This window comes from Mixophyes fleayi, chromosome 1 (genome assembly GCF_038048845.1).
Source record: "Mixophyes fleayi isolate aMixFle1 chromosome 1, aMixFle1.hap1, whole genome shotgun sequence".
Classification (NCBI taxonomy): Eukaryota; Metazoa; Chordata; class Amphibia; order Anura; family Limnodynastidae; genus Mixophyes; species Mixophyes fleayi.
This window is the reverse complement of record NC_134402.1, coordinates 456,345,997-456,373,510: the sequence shown is the minus strand read 5'-3', so window position 1 is coordinate 456,373,510 and position 27,514 is coordinate 456,345,997. Positions and strand designations below refer to the sequence as shown.

General features: G+C 41.5%; 1 protein-coding gene across 3 annotated transcripts in view; it reads left to right on the top strand.

Annotated features, from left to right (window-relative positions):
* Nucleotides 1-1,209: 1,209 nt before the first annotated feature.
* CNTFR (ciliary neurotrophic factor receptor) overlaps nt 1,210-27,514 on the top strand; it is a 398,494-nt gene continuing 372,189 nt past the window's right edge. For 2 of the 3 annotated variants that reach the window (XM_075187083.1, XM_075187112.1), the window contains exon 1: nt 1,210-1,335. The gene's annotated coding sequence lies outside the window, so the exon portion shown is untranslated. Of the gene's footprint in view, nt 1,340-27,514 lie in introns of all 3 variants that reach the window. The other variant, XM_075187091.1, reaches the window with a different exon arrangement.

Below are 27,514 nucleotides of genomic sequence, written 5' to 3'. Positions count from 1 at the left end.
AAAGTTCTGAATAAATCTCCTGGAAAAATATACTAAAAAGTTGTCAAGCCTATGGGGCCCCTATGCTCGTGGGGCCCCCGGGCAACTGCCCAGCAAGCCCATTGCGTTAAGACAGCTCTGCCGGTGCCAGCGTTGCTGGAATCTTAGAGGCACCAGAGGACCTGTCAGGTCAGGGGGACTGCGGAACCCTGGTAAGTAATATTCAGTATTATTGTCAGTGTTGGATGCAGTGATAGGAAGATGTGATTACTCTGCAAATTACAGAACAGGCCACATGGTTTCAAAACTAACTTTTTTTTGTTTTTTGCAGATATCTCCAACCTTAAGACCCAGCAATGTCTTCACTGACAGAAATATCCTATGGCGTAATCCTCATCTGTCTAACACCTGGCTGACGGCGCAGCGGACAACGCCACTGTGCTAGACCCAGAAACTTCCTCCTCTCCGCGTCCTGCACCTTCGCTCTCTCTCTCTAAAACAAGCTCCGGTTTGACCCTTCTGCTGCCAGTTCTGAGCACGATCATATTACCGACGGTGGAGGAAAAAAAAAAAAAAAAGTTTCCGAATCTCTGGTTTTTATTTTTAGGAAAACTTGCAGGATATAAATGTGAGGCCACTCGTAAACGAAAATCCTGTCTGCCAAAACACATATCAATTGCAAAGCACGTTCAGGATTTACAAGGCACCGAAAGGATAAAAACACAGGATCTGCCTGGAGTTCTTTGAAAAGAGAGAGAGAGAGAAAAAGAAAATGGTTTGGTGAGTTTGACTTAACCATCAAAGTACAAAGTGACCCAACCAGAAACATCTTGATCTTGTTAACAAGAAAATATCCTTTTTTTCTATATATAAATGTAGGAAAATACAATATTTATAGACACATCCCTGTGCATCAGAGTACCACCATTTATTCCATTTTAGTAACTGTCCCTTGTTTTAAATTTTAAAAAAATATATAATGTACAGAGCATCGCAGATTTCCAACGTGCATGAAAAGTATTCAATTAAAAAGCAATTTTTACTTTAACATCCAGTCCTGTAAGCTGGTTGGTATCTATCCAACAGGTTGGTCTGGCAGTGAAATAGTGCATTATTCCCCCCTGCATTACCAGCAGTGTCAGCAAGGGGGCGCAGCCTTTCCACACGATGCATCTTATTCTGCAAACCCCTTCCCCGTCAGTGGTTTCCTCAGTCACATGGGTTATGTGTGTGAGTTTAAAAGAGCCTAAATGCTGTGTAGCCAGTGCAGTCCAGGCTCTCAGATGCCCATTGGGAAGTGCTGGATGGTGGATATATTTTGACATAAGGATAGAAGCAGCTCCCACCACACTCACTGTAAGTAACCTGAGAATATCTGCTGCTCCCATCCCAGCCCTGATTCTTTTCTATGTTTATTGCCTACCAAGGACACAATTGATGCTGTGCATTCTCCTGTCTGGCTGCTGGTGGGAGATAGACCCCCTCTGAGATGTCTATGTGCAGGTTCTGGGGACACTGGTGCAGCTTTAGGAGCAGATGAGCAATTAAACTTGGAAGGGAGTGGCAGTGGGATAATGTCATTGTGCAGATTCATCATCCACAGAGAATGGTGTCAGGGGTGCAGAGAGGCTGCAGGCTGTGGACTTTCTGCTGTCACTGCTGTGCAGTTAGTGTAGTGTCTGCTCCTGGGGACCTGTGCTGTGCGAGGGCTCTGGATCGCTTGTGTTTGCTGATTTTTATTCTTATTTATTTAAATATTTTGTTAAGTTTATTCTCTCCCTGCATTGTTTGGTTACAAATGATTGTTCTGGTGAGCGTTGCATTGGACGAATCGTCCTCCTGAAAAGTCATTTTCTGTCAAGAAGCCGAATATTTAGTAAGTTGCATTTGTTGCACCCCTGGCGCTGTGTGTGCCACCGTCCTTTCCCTGCATCCTGCGCTGTGATCTCTGCTGCTCTGGGCTGCCAGATGGGGAGCCGGCAGCGTACTAATTGTCAGCTCTTTCTTTAATAGGGTCTGCTGTGAGCAGCGGTTTTCAGTCTCTTAAAAATCTCACTTCAAAGCCGGGATGTGTGTTTTGCCTGTGTGATTTCTCTCCGGGTCAAATGAAAACATTTATCGGCGTTAAACGCGCCGGGGGAGACGCTTTTTTGTTGTTGCAGACCTCATTTTACCTTTTTTTTACGATCCACTGAAGACCGCTGCAGTTAATGAGGGGTTAAATATAGTGATTTTGTTTCTCCTTCTCTCCGTTAAACAGAAACTGGTTTAGCTTTTTCCGCTGTTGGTACGGGAAGGATCATCTGTTAGATCCACACTTTAATAAAAATAGAATACGTTCAATTTCATAATATTTCATTCTTTAAATTTAATTCCAATCTAACTACCCCCCCCCCCCCTCCCCTCAACACACACCAAGCTTTTCTGGGGAGGTCAACTATTCCAACATTATCACGAAAATTGGGCGTTTGGCTACAGTGGCAAGTTATTAATACCCCTGGATGTTTTATGATTGACATGTAGCTTTCCGCCTGCTTCTATCCGTCTGATAAAAGTTTTATTCTGCATCCCATTTATAATAAACATCTTCTGTATCACAGATAATCCATCCACTGCTCCCAACACAGTCTAAATCCTCCACCGGACATATTTGATCTTCAATAAGGCATTATGCGAGAATCCAATAATGTGATCACTGAATATAGATGCTGCTGGTTCAGTGGATTTCGATGGACAATACATCATTGCACTTTCTGTTTAATAGTTGGTCTCCTCTCTTCTGTGTAGAGAATAAAATTACTGGTTTGATGTGTTTCAAGGGTATTCAGAAGCTGTCAGCCTCACACAAGGAATAATTGTTGGGTTTGATGAGGAATGATTGCATGGATTTTATATCTTTAAAATGCAGCCTTCTTGTCCATCTTCTCTGCACTCCTAATAACAATTCTGCAAAGTTAGGCAGCCTCTGTGTGTAGAGGAAGTTTTTTTGGATGTGTTGAGATTGTATCTGAACAGTTTTGTGGTTAATAATTGCTGTGCGGGAGCCTATATCTGCTTATTAGTTTGTCTTCCTCAAATGATCAGTTGTTTAAGTGCAAAGCAGATTATATATATATATATATATATATATATATATATATATATATATATATATATATATATATATATATTTACTGGTAATTTTTCCTTCCTGGAGAATTTGAAATGCAATTGTTACTTTCACGGCAGAACATGTTTTTTCCTCTGAACTGTGTGTCTGCGTTTTAAAAATAAATAAATAAATAAGACTGATACTGGATTCTCTCAAGTTTATTAACACTGATTGTATTGTCACTGGAATAGTGAGGTTTTTTTTTTCTGTTTAATACACTTATGTGTTTGTCCAAGAATGCTCTTTGGGGAAGTAAATTAATATTTACAGAAACCATGCATGGTTTCCACGTTGTGTGTAATTATTTGTGATACAAATGCTGCTCTCCTATTAACTGTTGCACGATATATAACAACGTTACTTCATCATCCATTACACATACATACAATATTCTATTCTGACTTTTTCCCCCCAGCATTAACTCAGTAGATCAGAGATTGTTTGTCTGGGTTTGTAAGAAAGTTTATTGAGATTATTTGGGATTTTTTTTTCCCCAGTAACTTTGCAATAACTTTTTCTTTTATATAAACGTTAACTTAGTTTTTCAGTGAGACTCTGTTCTGCTGTTTGTGTATCTAAGTGTTTTGATTTGTGTATTTGAGTCAGATCTCTTTGCATAAACTGTATAATTCCTTCTTTTCTTTTTTTTTTTGGTTGAGAAAGAAATATCTGGTCGGTGTTAACCTCCGAATTGCCAGGGAATACGCAATCCTCTTACACCCTGCGGCAAGGACGAGGTTAAGTCTCAAAACATTCTCAAACTATGCCGCAGTTTTTTTGGAAATCTAAATCCATAGGACTTAGGACTGTATTGCGTTATGTCCGTGACTGTGGACTGTGCCCTTTTCCCGAATACAAAATTTGCATTTAACACGGTATAAAGTTGCAATTTTATTTTTAACCGTAAACAGCGTTGTCCATTTGCAGAGACTAGGGGGGGATTTGTTGCATTCGTGAGATCTTCCTCCTTTTCCAAGTGCATTCATCATAAACAAGATACAGGGTGACAGAAGCTTCCTGCTTTCTGATATTTTGAGGGGGGGATTCTGTTTATCATCTCTCTGTTTTGGCGCTTAAAATACATGAACAGTGTAAGGAAGATAAAAAAAAAAACTTTCAAAAAATCATGTCGGAGATGCAGTAAATTAACCCCTCCAGTGCCCCCCCCCCCCCCTGCCCCCCAGTTTTACCTGTTGAGCGAGGGATCGACTGCCCGGTGTATCACTTGCTAATCTGTGAATGTAAATTGGTGTAATCCACAGACCAGCCGGGGTCATTACTAACCAGCTCTGGGGAGGTTTGGCCCATACCACGTTTATTTTTCCTCTAAGCGGTGAGTGAAATTTCATAGTACGAGTAACACTTTCAGTTCCTGAAGTTGCTCCCATGCTTTTAACAAAGTGTAAGAAGGAAAAGTTCTTCGTAAAGTTCTTCGTTTCTGCCGTGTAATTCTTTTTTTTTTTTTTCTTTTTTTTTTTAAGTAGAATCTGTTTTAACCTTAAAGTTACAGGAGAAATTATTATTATTATTACTTTGCAAAATTCATTCCTGTGCATTACTTCCCAACACTCGGAATAACTGGCCCAGTGTGGACAGACGTACGCTTCGCTTGTAGATAGACAGTGGGTAGACTATCAAATGAACACAAAGCCATATTTTTCTACACAGATACAAACACTACAAGATAATACAACTCCCACAGATTAGACCTGTAGACTAGATGTTATGTTGTAGGAGTCAAGTTTCTTTCTTGGGGTCCATTGGTGGAGACTTTCCAGGCGGTTCTGCTCAGGACGTGACAACCCAAGACTGGGGGGGGGGGGGGCGATTCCTGAGCGATTCCATTTCACGGATGAGAAGCAAAACGCTATTGAAGGACGCAATAAAATGTGATCAGTACATAAGTAACGTTACCGATGGGCGTAAATCACCGCACCCACGGTGAAAGGAGAGTGGGACAGGTGGCTAATAATGTCCTAAACAAGTTTTGAGAATCCGACGTTCTTGGTCTATAGTGGCCCATAGGGTAGTTTCAGCATATGGTTGAAATCTGTTTTCAGCCAGAAGGGGACACATTGTAAGATAAGGGGGCTGTAGAAGCGTGTCCATACAATCTACAACATGCTATGCAAATCCATGTATGTTCTGTGACATAGTGATTTGTACACGGATGACATTTCGTAAGTATGACATCCTGAAAACTACATTTTATTCTGTACCTAACACATTGAGGTCTAATGATTATACTGCGTGATGCGCTGCATGACTGCGTCACCGGCTAGCGGCGTTAAGGCTGCGCGGTGGAGCTGGAGGACCGGACTTGGGCTTCCACTTTTTTTTTACACTATTTTTCCATAAACAATAAAAATAAGAAAAAAAAAATAAGTAAGAAAAAAGTTTTTTCCTGCATATATTTAAACAGTGAAATATGATTTGTGCGATTTATAAAGTATTTGTTCTTGTACAAACCCCAGATGGCGACAGCGATAGGACAGCGGCAGTACGTGTACCGCCACTGTCCATGGTAAATAGCCTTCACCGGAGAGCACCAATATCACCGGAGATAGTCTTCACCGGCCTGGGGGACTTGTTGCCATGAAAATCCCAAGTCCATGGGATCCCAGCGACTAGATCCCATACCTAGGAATATATAGATAGATCATCGTCACCATCATATATAGCGCTACTAATTCTGCAGCGCTGGACAGAGAACTCACATCAGTCCCTGCCCCATTGGAGCTTACTGTCTAAATTCCCTAACACACACACACAGACACAGACAGACAGACACGCAGACTAGGGTCAAATTGATAGTAGCCAATTAACCTACCAGTATGTTTTTGGAGTGTGGGAGGAAACCGGAGCACCCGGAGGAAACCCACGCAAACACGGGGAGAACATACAAACTCCTCACAGATAAGGCCATGGTCGGGAATTGAATTTATGACCCCAGTGCTGTAAGGCAGAAGTGCTAACCACTGCGCAACATAGGTAAATATATATTGATATAGAGATCCCTCCTTTCTCCCCACCAGCTCCTGTGTAATAGTGATGTGTAGAACACTGCAGCCCAGACCTGTATATGGTAGATAATTATACCACCAGTACCCACACAGGATTATACCAGCAGTGTTTCCTAATGACTATACTAGCAGTGCCCCAGCCAATATCCTGTGAGCCTGCAGCAAATGTCCTTCGTAGATGACCCTTCTATGAGCTGCCCACAGTACCCCAGGGGCCCACAGTACCCCAGGGTTGGCCCAAAGACTAATATTCATGTAGGGCTCCTCTAGGCTAGATCCGGATGCACAGTATACAGATGTCTATGAGTGTCTATAAGTGTCATGTTTAATTACACCATGTAACACCCTCCTCGCTCAGTCATAACCTCAGGCATCTCCCCACCTGACCAGGCTCCGAAAGATGCCCCGGGGGCAAACAGAATCCGTAGTCCACTGGCAAATCTACTCTGAGCCCAAGGGAGGGAAATGAGCGTACTGTCCCTATATTATCCCTATACTGTACATACACTGTCCCTATATTATCCTTATACTGTACATATTATCCCTATATTATCCTTTTACTGTCCCTACACTGTCCCTATACTGTACATACACTGTCCCTATATTATCCCTATACTGTACATACACTGTCCCTATATTATCCCTATACTGTACATACACTGTCCCTATATTATCCCTATACTGTACATACACTGTTCCCACATTGTCCCTCTATTGTCCCTATACTGTCCCTATAACATCAGAGTGTCTGTCTGGCTGTATATTCCCATTACAGTATTTTAATGACAGCTCTGGCATTTTTATTACTCTATGTAATAGTGTCAACAATAGTGATACCACACACTGACACACACACTGACACACTGACGCACACACTGACACATACACACTGACACACACACATGCTCATTGGCACACACTGACACACACACGCACACACTGACACATACACACTGACACACACACACTCATTGACGCACACACTGACACACACACACATGCTCATTGGCACACACTGACACACACACGCTCATTGGCACACACACACACTGACACACACATGCTCATTGTCACACACTGACACGCACACACTGACACACACATGCTCATTGGCACACACTGACACACACACACTAACACACACACATGCTCATTGGCACACACTGACACACACATGCTCATTGGCACACACTGACACACACACACACTAACACACACACACACGCACACACTGACACACACACATGCTCATTGTCACACACTGACACACACACACTAACACACACACATGCTCATTGACACACACACACACACACACACTAACACACACTTGTTTTGTTGCTGCACATTTAGCAGTTTCCTGGGAGAAATTTTTCATTTTTATAGAACATTTGTTGTAGAAAGGATCCAATAAGAAGCAGAGTTGTCCTTATAATGTGACTATTGCGGCTGCCAGAGGCCTATCTGTAGTAATGATTATTGTTGATGTTTGGATGGATAACAACAGCTAAAAGTATCTTATAAGGGGTCAGAAGTTTTCTGTCCTCAGCCATCAGCTCTCTCTGTTCTTCTCCTCCATTGTCCGCTCTTATTGTCATTATAAAAAGCAGAAAGTTGAATTTCTTTTGTCCCGTGGTATCTAAGGCACTGCAGGAAGTCAGTTATCCTGCAGAAACCGCCCACGTTGGGGCTCTGGCTCTTTGTTGCTGGTGGGTCTAGCAGGACATTGCATTTAAGATTCAGAAAACCCACCCACACATCTGTTGCATGAATTTATAAGACACCCTCCACCGTGGAGCCCGGCGCTCAGGGTGATTGATGGAGCTCTGTGGTGGGGTTAATGCAAATCGGAGGAACCCTTCTGTGTTATTGGAGCAGAACTCGGACTCAGTAGCTGTTCTCTCCCCAGCAAAGTGACACTAACGATGCTGTACTATTACCAGAGGATCACTGCCCAGAGTTTATTTCTTGGGGAACTAAGTGTTTGACATTGCTGGAGGGGCGGAGGGGGGATAATAACTATCATAAAGAGATTAAAATGTTTGATACGATTCGGTGTTTATTTTGTGGTTATATTGCACAGGGGAATGGGGGAGGGTGACATGTTCCAGAGGACAGGGCACCAGCGGAGGGAGCGATAACGGGTATTACGTTGGTACGGGCTAGGTGTGACCCATTCATGTATTGGGTGTATCGAAAATAGCTCCAGCGCCACCAAAAAACCCATTTACTAATCCACCACTCATAAATCTTCCTTCCGTCTCTTGCTAGAGTCACTGGGCCTGATTTATTAGGGAAAGGAAAGCAGAAAGAAAGGAGTATCTTTGCATTTTGGAAAATCCATGTTGCATTGGAGGGGGAGGTAAATTTAAAATGTGGGGACAGATTTATAGTTGGGGTAGGACATGTCCTAGATCAACTTTAAATTTCAGTGTACAAATAAGCTATCAAGTATTTGTGTGCTACATGAAAAGCCGCCAGTATTTAACTTATGTGCAAAATAATAAACTAATTTGCACCCCTTGCATTGTAACATGGTTTGTCCAGGAGCAAATTCACTCCTTTTTATTTTGCTTTGCTTTCCTGAATGAATCAGGGCCACTGTGAGGAGCGCTGCTAAATTGTTTAGTGATATAGGAGAATGGGAGCAGTTTAGTGAAGGACAGAGATGTTTTTTTTAAAACTTAATTTAGTTGCATTTTAGGTACAAATTATGGAAAAAAGACAAATGAAATAATGACCCGTTGGGGTAGTTATTGAGTTGCAATCTTCTATCCAGATACTGAGCACATTTATACGGCTATTCTGCAACTGGCTGCATTAGGATCTACTGACAATTAGCTGATTCTCTACAACACAAATCATAGCAACGCTGTTATCTGCGCATCGCACAGTTCTGTATATAATCTTACAATCCCCAATCATGTTAGTTAATAATATGATTATGATACATGCACTCTTTTTGCTTTTTAAATACTCTTCATTAAATATTAATCAATAAAGCTCAAAGAATAAGAGAATCTGTAAAACCTGATTCTGAAAACTAGTAATATCTGGTAACTGTGTAAACCGACGGACTGCTCAGAGCCTGACAGGACAAGGGGACCTTCTCTATGAATATTTACATGTGTACGTTGGGTGGGAGGGTAGTCCAGGTGTTCTTGGGGAGTAATTTAATGCTATGCGTTACATTACGCAGTAATATCTGGTTTATGTCAGCTTGTAATCCAACCAGCGCTCATAATCCCTGAACGTCGCAGTCACGGGGGGCTTGTTATGTTACACCTATAAATAATTTCATTATTGTCTAATCTATCGGCCCTCTGCCCCACACGCCCACATGTATATATCTGTAGTGTTTACTCACAGTATGATCACAAATGATCAGCTCCTGGCCGGCATTTTACTAATGTTTTTATTTTTATTTTTAGTTGACTTCCAGAATGTGTTTTGTGCATATTTTATGCTGCCTGTCCAGTGTCGGACTGGGGCATGAAGGGCCCACCGGGGGACTGCAACGCTAGGGGCCCACCAGAGGGGATGTGGCCAGCCATCATAGAGCGAGACCAGACACTAAAGGGAGAGTGGTCAGCCCACGAAGGACAGCTAGCACCATAGTGTAGTATATAAAGAATGTAGTGTGCTCATCCTTCTCTTTTAAAATGACAGGCTGACTGCGCACTTAGTTACTAACCTGCTCATGCTCCTCTTGGCGGTTGGATATCCGGAACGACTACTCTCATCTGCCCTGCTCAAAGTGAAAAACACACTACCGCGCAGGTTCAGAGAGCCCAGACGCGACTCTCTGCACCTGTGTGGTAGTGTGTTTAACGGGAGTGTTTGGCAAAAATGGGGGGAGGAGTTGCGCTCTACCCCTACTGTTGCAAGAGCAGCATTAACACAGGTTATCCCTCTCTACGAACTAATAATATACTGAAAGTTAAGCGCTCATTGACTTATGTATTATTCCAAGTGTAATGCTAATAATAAAATTTGTATTCTTTTATCTTGAATACAATTCGTATTTTTCTATATCTTGTATTAGGCTGTGAGCAAGAGGCTCGGTTCAATTAGTGGGATAACATTTAATGTTAGTTTTATCACAATTTATTGAATCCTGGTTAAAATACATAAAAATACATTAATATAGACAAATAAAATACTCCAATTAAACCACAGTATTTATATTATGAGGCATTGATTTCTATATACATACATGTGGTATGGCATCAATTGAACATACATAAAAAATCAGACAAACCTAGGTATATAGACCTGGACTAGTCTAGCTACTGGGAGGCAAATGGCAGTGGGTATAATGCTGCATTGATCCAGATATAACACAGTCACTGATATCTCAATAAAATAATGTTCATAGCATACAAGTCCAGTAGATGGGAATTGGTATTTCTTTAAGTCTCTGCTAGTGCAATATAAATATTCAGATCACTGTCCACATATATCACATGTTATTGCTGCGATGCTTTCAAATTTAACTTTGTTTACTTGCAGTTTCGATGTATATAGAGATGGTGGCCGGGTACCCAGTGTGCTGAAATCAGAGGATGTTTCTCGTGGTCCGTGCTTGTTACTGTTGGAGAGGAAGGTGCCTGCGTTCCACTGTGGAACGCATCTGTCCCTTCCTGTTCTCGCGTATGTCCAAAAGATGAACTGTATGCAAGTCGGGAGTCAGCTGTTTTCTTAGCTCCTCCCTAACAATGGAGGGGGCGTGGCTATAATGTGGCAGGGCCTACCGGTGGATAGTCCTGCTGCCTCCCAGGCCAGTCCGAGCCTGTGCCTGTCCATTTATAACGTATACTTAAACAATTCTTTTTTTTTTTTTTATTGAGATTTTTCAATCGAGCAATAATAAACAACACTAAAACAAAAGATACAAATTAAATTCCAGTACATTGATAACACTGTACGATCCAGTACAGTATTATGGAAACATAAGAGATTTACCGGTCATTTTATTTCTTATGTGACCTGATTCTATCGCCCTATAACTTTGTTCATTCCAGACTCTCATCGTTCCTCTGTCACATGACTTCTCTTACCGTGGTCCCTGATAATGTTCAGTGTGTTAGTTACTGACCTCTCTAGAGATCTGCAGAACATTGCTCTGTCCCATCTACACCCTGACAGATACATAGTGATATATTCTGCAGATTATTACATTACTGACCTCTCTAGAGATCTGCAGAACATTGCTCTGTTCCATCTACCTCCTGAAAGATACATAGTGATATATTCTGCAGATAATTACATTACTGACCTCTCTAGAGATCTGCAGAACATTGCTCTGTTCCATCTACCTCCTGACAGATACATAGTGATATATTCTGCAGATTATTACATTACTGACCTCTCTAGAGATCTGCAGAACATTGCTCTGTTCCATCTACCTCCTGACAGATACATAGTGATATATTCTGCAGATTATTACATTACTGACCTCTCTAGAGATCTGCAGAACATTGCTCTGTTCCATCTACCTCCTGACAGATACATAGTGATATATTCTGCAGATAATTACATTACTGACCTCTCTAGAGATCTGCAGAACATTGCTTCTGTTCCATCTACCTCCTGACAGATACATAGTGATATATTCTGCAGATTATTACATTACTGACCTCTCTAGAGATCTGCAGAACATTGCTCTGTTCCATCTACCCCCTGACTGATACATAGTGATATATTCTGCAGATCATTACATTACATTACTGATCTTTCTAGAGATCTGCAGAACATTGCTCTGTTCCATCTACCCCCCTGAGAGATACATAGTGATATATTCTGCAGATTATTACATTACTGACCTCTCTAGAGATCTGCAGAACATTGCTCTGTTCCATCTACCCCCTGACTGATACATAGTGATATATTCTGCAGATTATTACATTACTGACCTCTCTAGAGATCTGCAGAACATTGCTCTGTTCCATCTACCTCCTGACAGATACATAGTGATATATTCTGCAGATTATTACATTACTGACCTCTCTAGAGATCTGCAGAACATTGCTCTGTTCCATCTACCTCCTGACAGATACATAGTGATATATTCTGCAGATAATTACATTACTGACCTCTCTAGAGATCTGCAGAACATTGCTCTGTTCCATCTACCTCCTGACAGATACATAGTGATATATTCTGCAGATTATTACATTACTGACCTCTCTAGAGATCTGCAGAACATTGCTCTGTTCCATCTACCTCCTGACAGATACATAGTGATATATTCTGCAGATAATTACATTACTGACCTCTCTAGAGATCTGCAGAACATTGCTCTGTTCCATCTACCTCTTGACAGATACATAGTGATATATTCTGCAGATTATTACATTACTGACCTCTCTAGAGATCTGCAGAGCATTGCTCTGTTCATCTACCCCCTGACTGATACATAGTGATATATTCTGCAGATCATTACATTACATTACTGATCTTTCTAGAGATCTGCAGAACATTGCTCTGTTCATCTACCCCCCTGAGAGATACATAGTGATATATTCTGCAGATTATTACATTACTGACCTCTCTAGAGATCTGCAGAACATTGCTCTGTTCCATCTACCTCCTGACTGATACATAGTGATATATTCTGCAGATTATTACATTACTGACCTCTCTAGAGATCTGCAGAACATTGCTCTGTTCCATCTACCTCCTGACAGATACATAGTTATATATTCTGCAGATTATTACATTACTGACCTCTCTAGAGATCTGCAGAACATTGCTCTGTCCCATCTACACCCTGACAGATACATAGTGATATATTCTGCAGATTATTACATTACTGACCTCTCTAGAGATCTGCAGAACATTGCTTGGTTCCTGATTGCTGTTCCTCCTAATTTTTATTAATAGGACCAAACTTCCAGTTTGCAAATCAGTGCACTAGTGCTGAGATTTTACATTAGAAACTCAGTTTGTCTATACTGTACTGTCGTAAACAAAGTAGGTTCACTTACAGACTGCACTCGGCGCGCATAGCAAATACCTTGGTATTGGATGATCTACTCTGCCATCTAGAAGTGCGCCCCCTTGTGTGCAGAGGCGCAGTGTGCAGTAGTGGAGCTTGTGGTCCGTTAAGGTGCACAACGGGTCTCAACGAGAATATAGGACGAGAGCACAAGACGTTTACTTGTTGGGTACGGGGCAGTCAGAATATTTGTGTAGATGTTTGGGAAGATCTATTATCTGTGAGTAAAGATACTGAAGCGGATTTCGGCACCTCAGACACACTCCGCGCACATCAGTAAACAGTTTAGTTTTTATTACTATGATAAAAATGCATTAACCCCTTGTAGTCCAGCGTCTTCGGTCAGACTTCCTGACATACAGCAGTATAACGCCTATATGAGCTGACGTATAGTCTGCTTTAAATACTTCTGTGTATTTGTTTTGGAAGCCATCTATTCCACGCCTGGAGACGTTAATGGGAGACAAGTACAAGGTTTATAGGCCTGGTTTATATATGATAAAATCTCAGCTTTATAGGTTCCAGCTCCGATGTTCTGCTGTCACTCTCGGCTCAGCCTGGAAGACGGAGTGATGGATAAACTTCATTAGGATCCTAATCGTGTGGATTGTAAAAGCGGCAAGACATCTTGTTTGTGCATCTGTACCAGATGTGTGTGCACTTCATCAGAAATCCCTTTGTTTAAGGAGCGATCAGCCACGACTGCCAGTCATCTGCCCGCTGCCGGTCCCTGCCTTAGTCTTCCTTTGTGCGTTTGTCATGGATTATAAAATCACTGCCACGGGGATGTGAGCTGTGCTGAAGGGTTTCCCTCTGAATACAAATGTACATTACGTGCAAATACATATTAACACAGAAAGAGACAATACCAATGTTTATAGTGTATGCTGGCTAACCGAACAATCCCTGGAACTCTCTCACTCCCCGCCACGGAATGCACCATTGTAATAAGTTTCCCGGGAACATATATATAATATATAATATATATATATAATTACACACACATAGATCCACTCTCCCAATGCTGTCTAGCTGCAATATTTCTAGTAATATCCGCATTGTGTATCTATGCGTTGAGGGTTTCCTTGTGCACAATAAGACGGGGTCGTTTTTTTAGGAGAATATAGATTTGGGGTACACCTGATCATTTGATAACATAGCTCAGAGTCCGTCCTTCATTGTTTGAAATGTTGGATTCATTTACTAAACAAGCAATTAATTATGAATGCAACAATTCAATGGACAGAAGGACCTAAAACATATAAATATGGGAATTATTATTATGATCTTGTCATATATCTATTTTTTTAGAAGTTGTTGATTGGATGCTGCCATATTAGAGTAGAAGTCTGTATCACATCCGCTGTCACTGATGGGAAACAATAAGATAACCGTTATAAGTAAATGTTTCCTAGATCTATTTATTTGTTTCATGGAGGCCTATTTAATAATGTTCGGGTTTTTGCTCCGTTAATTATCATCTGTCGATCAACAATGACCGGTGGCTTTTTGGGTCAATTTAATTTGCAGGTGCGAACCGAGCATCAGACGTTCCCACCCGGGTTTTTTACTGCGCATAGGACGACTTAGCTGCTGCTATTTGTGGGAAACGGAGCAGGGGGGATCAACAGCGCTGCCGGGGAGGGGAGCGACGATCCCTGTCCTGCGATGCTCTCCCCATAGGATTCAGTGGCCAATACCAGCTTCAGGTGGTCATGCTCAGGAAAGCGAAGCTTTTCGGAGCTTGATAAAATTGCCCAGATCGTATTGAGTATTATGGGGACTGCAGTTAGGCTTTTAAATTAACGTTTTGCTTTAAAATGTCTTAACCCATGTGAAAAAAGCAGTTTCCTTTAATTCATGAATATTCTTGGTTTTATTATACTTTATTTAAGATGAATTTGTGATAATTGCATTGTCCAGGTTGCGTTCCTCAGCGACCAGCTCACCTGTCAGTCAGTGGCCTGTTCTCTGTAGTATCCGCTGTAAATAAATGTGTCTATCAGTGTTACCATTCCTCCAACATAGTCAACCAGTGCTCTGGGGGAACAGAGTGATAGCCGGACAAGCGCACTGGAATCACTTTTACCCTCTCTACGCCATTTGGTAATTTTTTCGGAAACCCTGCAAGTTGCATTTTTCATGCATGAAAATGTCTAAAAATTAACATGTAAGTTGCAGCCATTGCTGTAAGGTAAGCGGCCGTGGGAAATGAAATTATTGCAATCCAAGAATTATGTATTGATTTGAGACCTCAACGTACTGATTGCACAATTTAAACAATGAAGCGATTTAATAAAGGTAGGCTGAAATTGGTGTTATAAGTCAGAATAATATATATATATATATATATATATATATATATATATATATATATATATATATATAATTATAGTACACACTATAGTCATTCTGGCTTTACAGATTGGAGTGAAAAGCGTATGGTTTGTGTGACATGGACACACGGAGTTTACTGCGATCTGACCCGGCTGCCAGGTGAACCTAAGCGCACTGTTCCCTGTTTTGTGTCCTTGAATAACTGCAGGTGGCGAACTGCGCTGATTACGAAACCTTCTGGTTGGCGTTGCTCTGGGAGCGAGGGACGGACTGCATGTCTGTGAGCTGAGGTAGCGCTTCTTGGAAGCCACTGCTGTGTGATGTCATTTACTTAAGGCGCGCTCGCTGGATGGGCCCCGGCCTGCGCTTGCACGGGGGACACTTCCTGTAAGGATGGAGGCCGTTGTGTTGCCTGCTGTCTCTGCAGACTCTCTCTCCAGCTGTTGTGTTGCGCAGGTCGCAGGCCCTTAACAATCTGCTATTTAACCCTAATGGCTCCAGGTGGTTGTCTGAATCCTCGGCTACCCGGAGCGCTCGGGGATTCTAGGATTGTAAACATTGAGAATAACCACATGTCCTGTCTCATATATCTTGTTTTATATCCTCTGTAAACTCGGATGTTATTTAATAGTAATCATTAGTGGAGCTCACGTAGGTCAATATCATTTTTCCACATTTTAATTTCCCTTCTGTACAAACAGGCCGCACTTTCCAGCCTGAAAGACCTAATTTCAGAACAACGTGAATATTGCTTAAATTAACTGTAGTCCATATCAACCAATCAGTCACTGGCTCTCGTTTGTCTAATTTGCATTATACTAATGAAGTACAGTAATATCTGATTTAGCTTATGGCAATTTTTTGACATGCTTGACTACTTGAATTTTGGGCTAGTTCTCAAAGACTCCCGGTAGAGTGGACTCACTTGGACTTGATAATGCAGTTTGCATCATAGTGATCGCTCATCTCTCTGCGCAATGATGCAATTGCGCCTTTCGCTATGTTTCCGTCATTATCAGCTATTTATATAGCGCCACTAATTCCGCAGCGCTGTACAGAGAACTCGCTCAGTCCCTGCCTCATTGGAGCTTACAGTCTAAATTCCCCAATATACACACAAATCAACAGATAAAGAGACTAGGGTCAATTTACTAGCAGTCAATTAACCTACCAGCATGTTTTTTGGAGTGTGGGAAGAAACCGGAGCACCCGGAGGAAACCCACGCAAACACGGGGAGAACATACAAACTCCTCACAGATAGGACATGGTCAGGAATCAAACTCATGACCCCAGTGAGGCAGAAGTGCTAACCACTGAGCCATCGTGCTGCCCCGTTATGTGGGCTGAATCAATATTCGCGAGAATACAGCCTCAGATCACTAGGAACTGGTGACGTTGGGATTCCTTGTCTTTGTAGACTGTATGCTCTTGGGATCAGTACATGTCATTAATATGGTAGAGGTATATAGGAATATATTGGCAGCTGTTTCAGCCAACCATCTATATCTAGCTAGCAAAAATTTTGTTGTATTTGAATTTTGCTGCTCTTTAAGCTCCAAACTAATTAGTGTAGTGATTTGTTGCCAGTTTAACCAATAAGGGCACTGACTGGGTCATCACATGACCACAAAATCCTTATAAAGCTTCTTATTGTTCAGGATCGTTGGGCAGGTAACAATCCATCATTATTCCTGTGGTACCAGTGAGCTGCCGATCACAAGGCTCCTGTTAGTCTCGTTATAGGGTATGATTGATTCAAATGTGAGTAACAATGTACTAAGAACAGTTTGGGAAAAAATAAAAGAATAAATATCCATTTTGCAGAGCTCTTTGTGCTGTATAAAATAAGACCCCCCCCCCCCCCAATAAGTTGTTGGTCCCTCAGATATCTGAATGTAGCAGTCACCAAGTTACCAGTGGGATAATTTGTTGCAATAATTTTTTTTTTTGAGGAAATAAACATTTTTTTACTTATTACCATGAAATTATAAACGATAAATATGCCTCATAGACTTTTAAGTAGATGAACAACCTCTTTTTCAACTTTTAAAAATGAATGAGACTTTACAGAAAGATACTTTATAATAATTATAGATAACAGATGGATATAGCTGTTTAACTTTGCATGTTGGTAACAGGTTTCACAGATGCTAATAAACATTTTGTAACTTTAAATGCCTCTTTGACCAGTAATGAGGAAGAAGTGGCGGCCCCGGGGGGAGCAGAGGGCCGCGGGCCTGCATTAGGTGTCTGTAGCAGGTAACGAGGGGTCCGAGTGAGGTCTGCCCTCCTGCGTGGTACAGGGGGGTGGAAGCGCCCTGCAGTGTGTTTTGACATTAAACAGAAGCAGTGGCCCCAGGAGAGTCCGCTCTGTTCTCGTTCCCCGTGTTGTGCCTGCAGTAAGGACAGCTTCCCCGCTCTCGTTAGCAAGTGAATAATGACCCTTTGAGGGGACCCGCCAGCCCTCTGCGTGCCTCTGTTTTAGTGGGCGACCGCATAGGGATCGTTTTAGGAGGGGATTTGCCTGGGTGGTATTTATTGTATCCAGCCGGGTAGATGGATTATTTCTCTACAGCGTTCTTGTGTTTATTTGTCTGGGGAATTAGTGGCCGTGCTGGTCTCAGGAGACGGCACGTGTCTTGTATGTTGTGATAACGTGTAACCCTGAGACCACCGACACATCATATATTAATAAAATATATATTATTATTAATACTTTACAGTGTGTGTATATATATATATATATCAACAACATATCACATAGGGCTTTAAAGATAATATTTAATCTTTCTCATCAGTCCCTGCCCCAGTCTGAGGCTGATTTGTAATAAGGTGAGAAGCGATATTGCTGGATGTGTATCCACTTACTCTACACATTCACCGAAATACAGTAAAACGCAGTAACGCGTTCTCCGAAATACAGTAACTGCTGCAGCGCATACACCACAATACTGCATTTTGGTGAACTCGTTACTGCATTTCGGCGAATGAGTTACTGTAAAGCATTCACCAAAATACAGTAACCGCAGTAACGCATTCACCAGAGGACAGAAATTCTCAATTACTAAGAACTCTGTTCCTGCCTAATATCTCCGTATTACAGCTGTGCTCTCAGCCCGGTATGTCTGCAGGATTCTCACATTGTCACCTGATTTATAGTTACCTCTTGTGCTGGATGGTGTTATACAGCTAACTAGTGCCGCAAGGTAACATGAAGGGCACTCAGCGGTTAAATACAGCGTATGAAGTACCCTGAGTACGGTCCTATGAACTAGAGAAGAGTAGATATTACTACTAATAATAGACAGAACACTGGTAGTAAAACAGTAAAAGCATTAAACGGGTTCTCCTTCTGTAGGTGGCTTTAATATGACTTCTTATTCTGGGGGCTGATTCATTAAGGATCTTAACTTGAGAAACTTCTTATTTCAGTCTCCTGGACAAAACCATGTTACAATGCAAGGGGTGCAAATTAGTTTTCTGTTTTGCACATAAGTTAAATACTGACTGTTTTTTCATGTAGCACACAAATACTTGATAGTTTATTTGTACACTGAAATTTAAAGTTGATATTTGTGTATAGGGATTCTCCTGGAAGAAGTCACCAGGACAATGTAAAGATACTGAATAAAGCCAACATTCGACCGTTACCCCTTTACAGACAGAGCTGACCCTCCTCTGGGTCTGCCCCTGTCACTACATTCTGCAGTAAATGTGCCGGCATTACCAGACGGTGGATATCACATTGATTAGTGTGTGTGTATATATATATATATATATATATTAGAATCACCTGTAGTGTATTAGCAGAGACGAGATGGTTTCAGCAGCACTGACTCAGTCTAGCTCCCTCGCTGGTCCCTCTCTAGCTCCTCTCTGGTCCCTCTCTAGCTCCTCTCTGGTCCCTCTCTAGCTCCTCTCTGGTCCCTTTCTGGTCCCTCTCTAGCTCCTCTCTGGTCCCTCTCTAGCTCCTCTCTGGTCCCTTTCTGGTCCCTCTCTGGTCCCTCTCTGGTCCCTCTCTGGTCCCTCTCTGGACCCTCTCTAGCTCCTCTCTGGTCCCTCTCTAGCTCCTCTCTGGTCCCTCTCTGGTCCCTCTCTAGCTCCTCTCTGGTCCCTCTCTGGTCCCTCTCTAGCTCCTCTCTGGTCCCTCTCTGGTCCCTCTCTAGCTCCTCTCTGGTCCCTCTCTAGCTCCTCTCTAGCTCCTCTCTGGTCCCTCTCTGGTCCCTCTCTGGCTCCTCTCTGGTCCCTCTCTAGCTCCTCTCTGGTCCCTCTCTGGTCTCTCTCTGGCTCCTCCTCTATGTCTCGTGATGTTATATTCCTTCCCTCACCCTCCCGGATGTCAGTAGAAGGACAGAGGTTCAGAAGACATTAAAAGTATCGGCTGAGACCTGTTTACACCACTTCCTTTATAAAATTATGTTCCCTTGTGGGGTGAAAATGTTACTGTGGCCCCCACACACCAGGGAACACCCCCGCAGTTGTGCCATCTCCAACTTTTAAATCTCATTTAAATATTTCAGCCAACAAAACAAAATCCCATTTATTGGTGGTGGAGTAAAGTGAGGTGCAGAAGTCCCAAAATATCTTACATAGTTATCTGCCCAGCTGCCCCCATCGGCATATACACCCCCCGCTCCCCCCCCCCCACATCACGCACAAACAAGAGACAACATCCGCAAATCCAAATCAAATCCTCTTGTGAAGACCGCCCCCAGGTATCTAAGTATTCCCCGGTTGGCCAGAGATGAATGAAAATAGAGAGAAACATTTCCGATTGACCGTGCTGGTATAGATAGTCGTACATATATGATGACCATTTATTCATTGTCTGTTATCTTCTCCAATGATTATATGGACCGTTGTCTCTCAGACGTGGATTTATCTGGGACAGTTGTGGTATTTCGGGTCAAAGTTCTTGTTTCTACAGACTCTGCAAGTTAATTAAATGTTGACAAACGTGGGACCGTAGTATTCCTCTATTTTCCTCCTTAATTGAGCCCAAAAAATGTTTTGTGCGGTTATTATGCAGGAATCTGGCTACACAGATGTCTAGATGCTGCGGGAAGCCCTCTTCTCTGGTAAGGCATTCCTGCTAATGGTCCCTGGGAAAGAAGTGTGACCTCATCTAAAGTGGGAATGGATTGGGCTGATATGGGTGAGCTTTGGGTTTATCCAAGTGTGGCCTATTTTGTCCCAAATTTTCATTCAGGATTTCTGTCAAGTTTGGGAATTTTATACTGAGAGCTAATGATAATTTTATGTCAGTAACAATAGGAGTAATGTGCTTTTGCTGGATTATTAAAAAGTTTACATATAGAATGAACCAGTTCGTTGTACGCTATGGTTGATAAATGTTGATTGGATATGATGTGTATTTCAATATTACAAGAAAAATATAAGTTTATTATAGCAGCAAATCCCATGAAAAGAATCGGTGTGTTCTTAACATAAATCACTGTGACACGCTAGAAGAAGGATGTCATAATTCACCATTTTTTCTTGGGTTGCTTCTTCTGAATGCTAGTAAGGATTTTTTATTTGGAACTACCATGGCAACCACAGTCACATGGCACATGATGTAGATAGCAGAGAGGCTTTGGAACGCCCCTCTGAGCTCTGTCTGCTCTGGGACACCCCCCCCCCCCCCCCATCTTCCATCACAAGACATGTGTAGCACTGACTGTGTTTCTGTCTGGCAGATATTTTTGTTTCCCAACCAGAGAGCTTTTGAAAAGGACATAATGATTTGTAGAAGAAGGGGTAATAGAAATGATAAGTCAGACGCATGCTTAAAAGGTTATTCCTCTATATGGGATTGCTGCTTTAAGTCTTCAGAAGACGTCACTTAAGTGTGAATTGAGTCGTTGCTAACTGTTCTGAATATATAGGGACACTCCCTGTTGATAAAGATACGTCCCAGCAAAGTCCCTGCTTTTTATAGTGAACAACTACACAGTATATGATTTATCACCAATCACTAGGATGTATCTAAAGATGAATGAATGATGAATTCTTATCATTCCTATATACCAACATCCTGTTTTACATAGGAAAAATGTAACCTACTAAAATCGAAAAGAGTATTGACGAAAAGGAGACTTAATAAATTAATAATAATATGGCACAATCAGTGGTGGCGAATGTAGGTTTGTGATTGGCTATCAGTGTAGGCTTCTTCCTTGAACAGCAGTCACAGACTGATCTGTAGAGGGAGCTTCAGTAAGCCGGAGGAGGTGAGAAACTGTCTCTCCAACTATGTGTTGTGCTCCTGGGCATTATTGTGCATTAAAGTATATTTGCCCCTTTATTTCTTTAAAAAGTGTCTTATCTCTGGCAAGAAAATTATATTATTTTCACCACCAAACTTTAATGACAATGGAGCCGGCTCACAATGACTGTGGAGCTTCTGTAGCTGCCGGTACTGAGTAACAGACATAGACATCAAAACATTTACAAATATTTTTATTCTAAGCTTACAAAACTGTGCACATGCGTTTCATCTATATGTCTATAGTAAAGTAATTGCTGTGTCTCATATATAACCTCTATTGGCATTTGGTGGAATTGCTTTCAATAAATAATTTATAGTAGCATCTCGATGCCGAATATCATGCTGGGTGTTTTTTATCATGTTGGCTTTGATGTTAGAATTTGTTGCCAATTATGACCTTAAAATGATACATGAAAACTATTAAACTATTGTTTCACGTTTCCATATTACTAAATATTTTACAAAGTGTTTGCACCAGGAATTGCTATAGACTTTGAATGCAAAAATGTGAAATATTATGTATGATTTTTTCTCTGTTGGAAATGAGGGATTCTATTAATAATATTCATTCATTCATTCATTCATGGAGAAGAATTATTCCTGTGCGTCTACCAGTATTATAGCTAGAGAGTTTCTACGCTCGTTTCAGCAATATTTGCCTTTTTTTTTTTTTTTACATAATAATCTTCCAGTTTATATTTTTGGTCCTCATATTACTGACTTTAAGTTATGTAAATATGCCAGAAAGGACTGGATTGGATGCACTTGTTATTTTTAATGTAGTTTGTTTTATTAGACTATTTTTTGTTACACAACAACTTTTTAGGGAGCAGTAATCAATTTGTATTATTGAATACTGACTTGTATGGTAACAATTTTTAAACCTTTTAATTACTACAGCGGTTGAGATATCAATTAATTGGCAGCGTCCTATTAATTCCCTTTCAGGGAGTTTTGTTTTGTCTATGTCAGAAAGGTGATTTATTTTGTGGCTGGGGAAACGTATGGATCTGATCTCTGTACAGGTCCTATCTCAGAGTTCTTTTACCTGTGTTACACATATTTATATTGAGTTTTCTATGTCCTACCATAACTTTCATCTGAATGATATACGAGTGGCCAAAGTAACATATTGGGTAGAGGATTGCAGAGAAACTGCAAATGCAGAATTGAAATTATTTATTAAACTAGTGTTAGACAAATATTAGATATAAAAATCAATGGTGTATAAAGAATGAAAACTAATCAACTGATTGGGAACTTTTTTAGGTATTGAGACAACATTAATTAAACATTAAAGACATAATTTTATATAAAAAAAATTAAATAAATGCATATAAAGGATTTAAGGCAATTAACTGAGAGATTGTGATGTATCCTCTATGTCTCTCTCTCTCTCGATATATAGATATATATAGTGTGTAGATATAGATGTGTGTATGTGTGTGTGTATATATATATATATATATATATATATATATATATATATATATATATATATATATATATATATATATATATAATAATAATACTGAAGTACAGTAAATGTGATAAATGGTAATGGTTGTAATTATATTTACACCGACATTTTGCTGTGTATATGTTTGAAATGAATAACAAAGTTATTTTGTTTTGACAAGTATTTGTTGGTATAAGGTTTTTTATTTAAAGTGTTGTAATTTCCGCTCGGTAAGAACAAGTAGGCAGGGCATCTGATTGGATGGGCGTACAGTAAGGTTCAGATGGCCACATACAGATTCCACTCACTTTTAAATTCTCCAAGTCAATTCCATCTAAAATTTACTGACTCCTGCAGTACCTTCTCGCTCTAGAGTTCTCAGCCTGGAGTTTGAAAGTAAATTTCTCCAGCTGCCAGTTGTTGTTACTGCTTGTCCAGTGTGGATGATGTTTGTTCAATGTTGATGGTGTTTGTCCAGTGTTGTTGCAACTGTTTTGATGTTGATGGTGGTTGTCCAGTCAGCTGTTGCGGCTTGTGCAACTAGTTGATGCGGCTTGTCCAGTCAGCTGTTGCGGTTTGTGCAACTAGTTGATGCGGCTTGTCCAGTCAGTTGTTGCGGCTTGTGCAACTAGTTGATGCGGCTTGTCCAGTCAGCTGTTGCGGCTTGTGCAACTAGTTGATGCGGCTTGTCCAGTCAGCTGTTGCGGCTTGTGCAACTAGTTGATGCGGCTTGTCCAGTCAGTTGTTGCGGCTTGTGCAACTAGTTGATGCGGCTTGTCCAGTCAGCTGTTGCGGCTTGTGCAACTAGTTGATGCGGCTTGTCCAGTCAGCTGTTGCGGTTTGTGCAACTAGTTGATGCGGCTTGTCCAGTCAGCTGTTGCGGCTTGTGCAACTAGTTGATGCGGCTTGTCCAGTCAGCTGTTGCGGCTTGTGCAACTAGTTGATGCGGCTTGTCCAGTCAGCTGTTGCGGTCTGTGCAACTAGTTGATGCGGCTTGTCCAGTCAGTTGTTGCGGCTTGTGCAGTGTTGATGGCAGTTGTACATTAGTTGACTGCCACCTGTACATATTTTACCTGCAAACTTCAAGCTGTATCAACCTTGATTGTAGCACCAGAAGGGATGAATTTCTCCCTAACAGTGGGGACTAGGAGAGTCTTGGTTATGTGCGCTTGAGTGAATTTTCTTAACGGGAAAGGGGAATTTATTGCATAAGTAAATATAAATTTTTGGTGAGGCTGCATCTTAGGAAAGCTCCCCGTAGTCAGACCCCCATCATTCTGCCAGGGCCACCAATGAAAGAAAGAGGTACATGTGACTATGGATATGGTTGTATCTGTGGCTCATGGACTAAACAGAACATGAAATATCTGATGTTAGAGTCACTGAGTTATTAGGGCGACCAGCAGAAATGTGTTGTTTTTTTTTATACATATGAAAATAATGTATCATTATATATAATACTAGGATAAGTTGTATGCAAAATGTATCAAAGTAATGAAATGTAAGTTTGAAACCACAATAGTAAACAAGGTGTAAGAACTAAGGAACACAGGTAGACGGGCAGTGGGCTTTATACCACATGCATGACTTTATTCATTGCAAATTTGGATGGTGATCTTAAAAGCCTTTTTGGCCGGATGATTCTCCCCACCCGTCCCATTACCCACCGGCGGTGATTGCCTGCAGAGTTTCCCAGTACCCAGTTTTCTAGCCTTTTACTGAAACAGTGGAGATTGTGTTCTAGAAATGTTCTGCAAACCAATTTCGATCTGTTTTCTATGTTATCCACCATTCCTTCCACCTCACGAACTGTACAGTAATTGTTTATTTCACGGTCGCGTCCTGGAAAGATTACACAGCTCTGCCCTACTTTAAATCCTGGTCATTTTTACAGGGCCAAGAGCACTAAATCATATGAAATAAACTCTTGTGTATGAGAATTCATGAACCGAAATAAAAGGGGGAGAGAAATACCCTTTTTCTGAGATGGTTAAGTAAGAAGGCGTAGGCGATTTAGGATTTTTTTCTTTCCCCAAAATGTTCCTGAAAGGTGTTATATTTACAAGTCTGGCAATGAAAGTTCCCCATTGATCTTGGAACCTGTACAGTAGAAGTTGCAGCTGTGTAAGCGTCCCCCTCACTCCCTCATTAACATGCCTTTCCTTGTTCTCCGAGAGACCACCGCTGGCTGGTGAGAACGCAGCAGTCATTCTTACTGGCTCCTGCATTCTGATTTCCAGTTATTTTGAGGACACGTTTCTTCCTTGCTGAGCCCCAGGATGAACTCTTGAAGGCTGCAACATCGCTTCCATCCGACAATCTCTGGCTGTGCATTTCTAGGCCAATGAGGCTCGACACACATTTGGGGTTTTCCAGTATTTTGGCTGATCACCTGATCGGTGGACGTCGGGTCACTAGATAGTAATATGAAAGAATTATGATTGTGTTGATTTTTTAATTTTTTACATTTTTCCCACTTTTGTAGACAATGCTGCATTTATACCACGTGTTTTTTACCGAGGATGATGCCTGGTTTTATTTTTGGTGAAAAAAGTTAGAAGAAAGTGGGATTCAACAGAACAGTCACCATTTATTTATATAGCGCCACTAATTCCGCAGCGCTGTATAGGGAACTCGTTCACATCAGTCTCTGCCCCATTGGAGCTTACAGTCTAAAATTCCTAACATACACTCCCACACAGACTAGGGTCAATTTGATAGCAGCCAATTAACCTACTAGTATGTTTTTGGAGTGTGGGAGGAAACCGGAGCACCCGGAGGAAACCCACGCAAACACGGGGAGAACATACAAACTCCACACAGATAAGGCCATGGTCGGGAATTGAACTCATGACCCCAGTGCTGTGAGGCAGAAGTGCTAACCACTAAGCCACCGTGCGGCCCAAAACGATGGCTAAGTGGCTAGCACTTCTGCTAACTCTGCTAATACTGAACTAGTGTCAGGGCATATCACAGTAATTTTGGTTAACATGCGGCAGTATGATGAGGTGCAGAAATAATGTCATTATTTGGTACCATCTAATTTGTGTTTTCTGATGTGTGAACATTCTGTAATAGATTCATTTCAACATTACTAATGTTATTTTTTTTCGTTTTCACGTAGCAATGACAGATCTACAAACGCCATCTTCACATTGCAGTGTTAAGTTGTATTTTGTTGAGCAACTGAGGGGTTAACCATCCAAATCGATTCAGTGTCCTGACATGAGGGTGAAAAGATTACTTCTTGGGGAGATTGTAGTGTTTACCTCCTCCTCTCCTCTACTACCATTGCCACCAGTTTCAATTTAAAGTCTTGAACACAACCCAAACTGTTTTGTGATTGCTCTCCCCGGTATAACTCCGGACACGCTTTTGTATTTTTATGAGGTCTCACTGTGGAGCATTGTGCAATTAGCTTTGAATAAACTCTCAGGTAGCCGTAGACATGAGTTCATTCCCTCGGCGTACCTATTTAGGATAAAAAGACTCCAGAGATACTATCTCTTTTTTAATATATCAGTACATGTTTCTCTTTATCCTGTTTCCCCGGTTGCGCTATGAAAAAATGCTCAGAGGGGGGAGAAGGTTGGATGTTGAACGAGCGTCAAGCGGTGGGAGGGCGTTGATGAGAGCAGTGTGTGTCTTTTGGAAAAGAAATCCCAGGCAGGCTCCAGTTTAGTGAGACGGATTGAAACGGTGGCGTGCTAGTTAAAATAAGGAAAATGTGGAAGTGAGACCAATTCAATTTGAGCCATTTCGCATGACAAGAACAATGAAAGAGTTTGCGTTTTATTGGAGCTTTGGGCAACGCGCGTGCCAGGAACTTGCGAGGGGGGCAAAGATCAAAGGATCTCGAGAGCTTGGAAGCTGGAGCCAAAATACTGCGAGGGGGGGAAGGAACTGAAGAGGGAGGGAAATCTTGAGTTGAGCAAGAATGGAGGGGGGACTGTTTGGAATTGGGCTTCTTTCCATCCTTTTGATTTCGAGGGCCAAGTGACGTTGATAATGTTGACGTGGCACGGAGGTCCAACGAGGCAACGTGGGTCTCCGCTTGAGAATTCAATGTTCTGCACGCAAATGAGTTTGATTTACCATCTGGTTACGGTTTTGTAGCCGTTCCATTAAGCAGCCTTATGAGTTCCTCTACTGCTCATAGCTCTTGAAGGCCATGTTGGAAACTCTTTAAGGCACAAAGTTGGAACTCATGATCACAGGCACTTTAAGTTCCAGGTCATAATATTTAGTTGGAAAACAAGCTAGTTGGTTAGGACCTCTTATTGAACAACAACG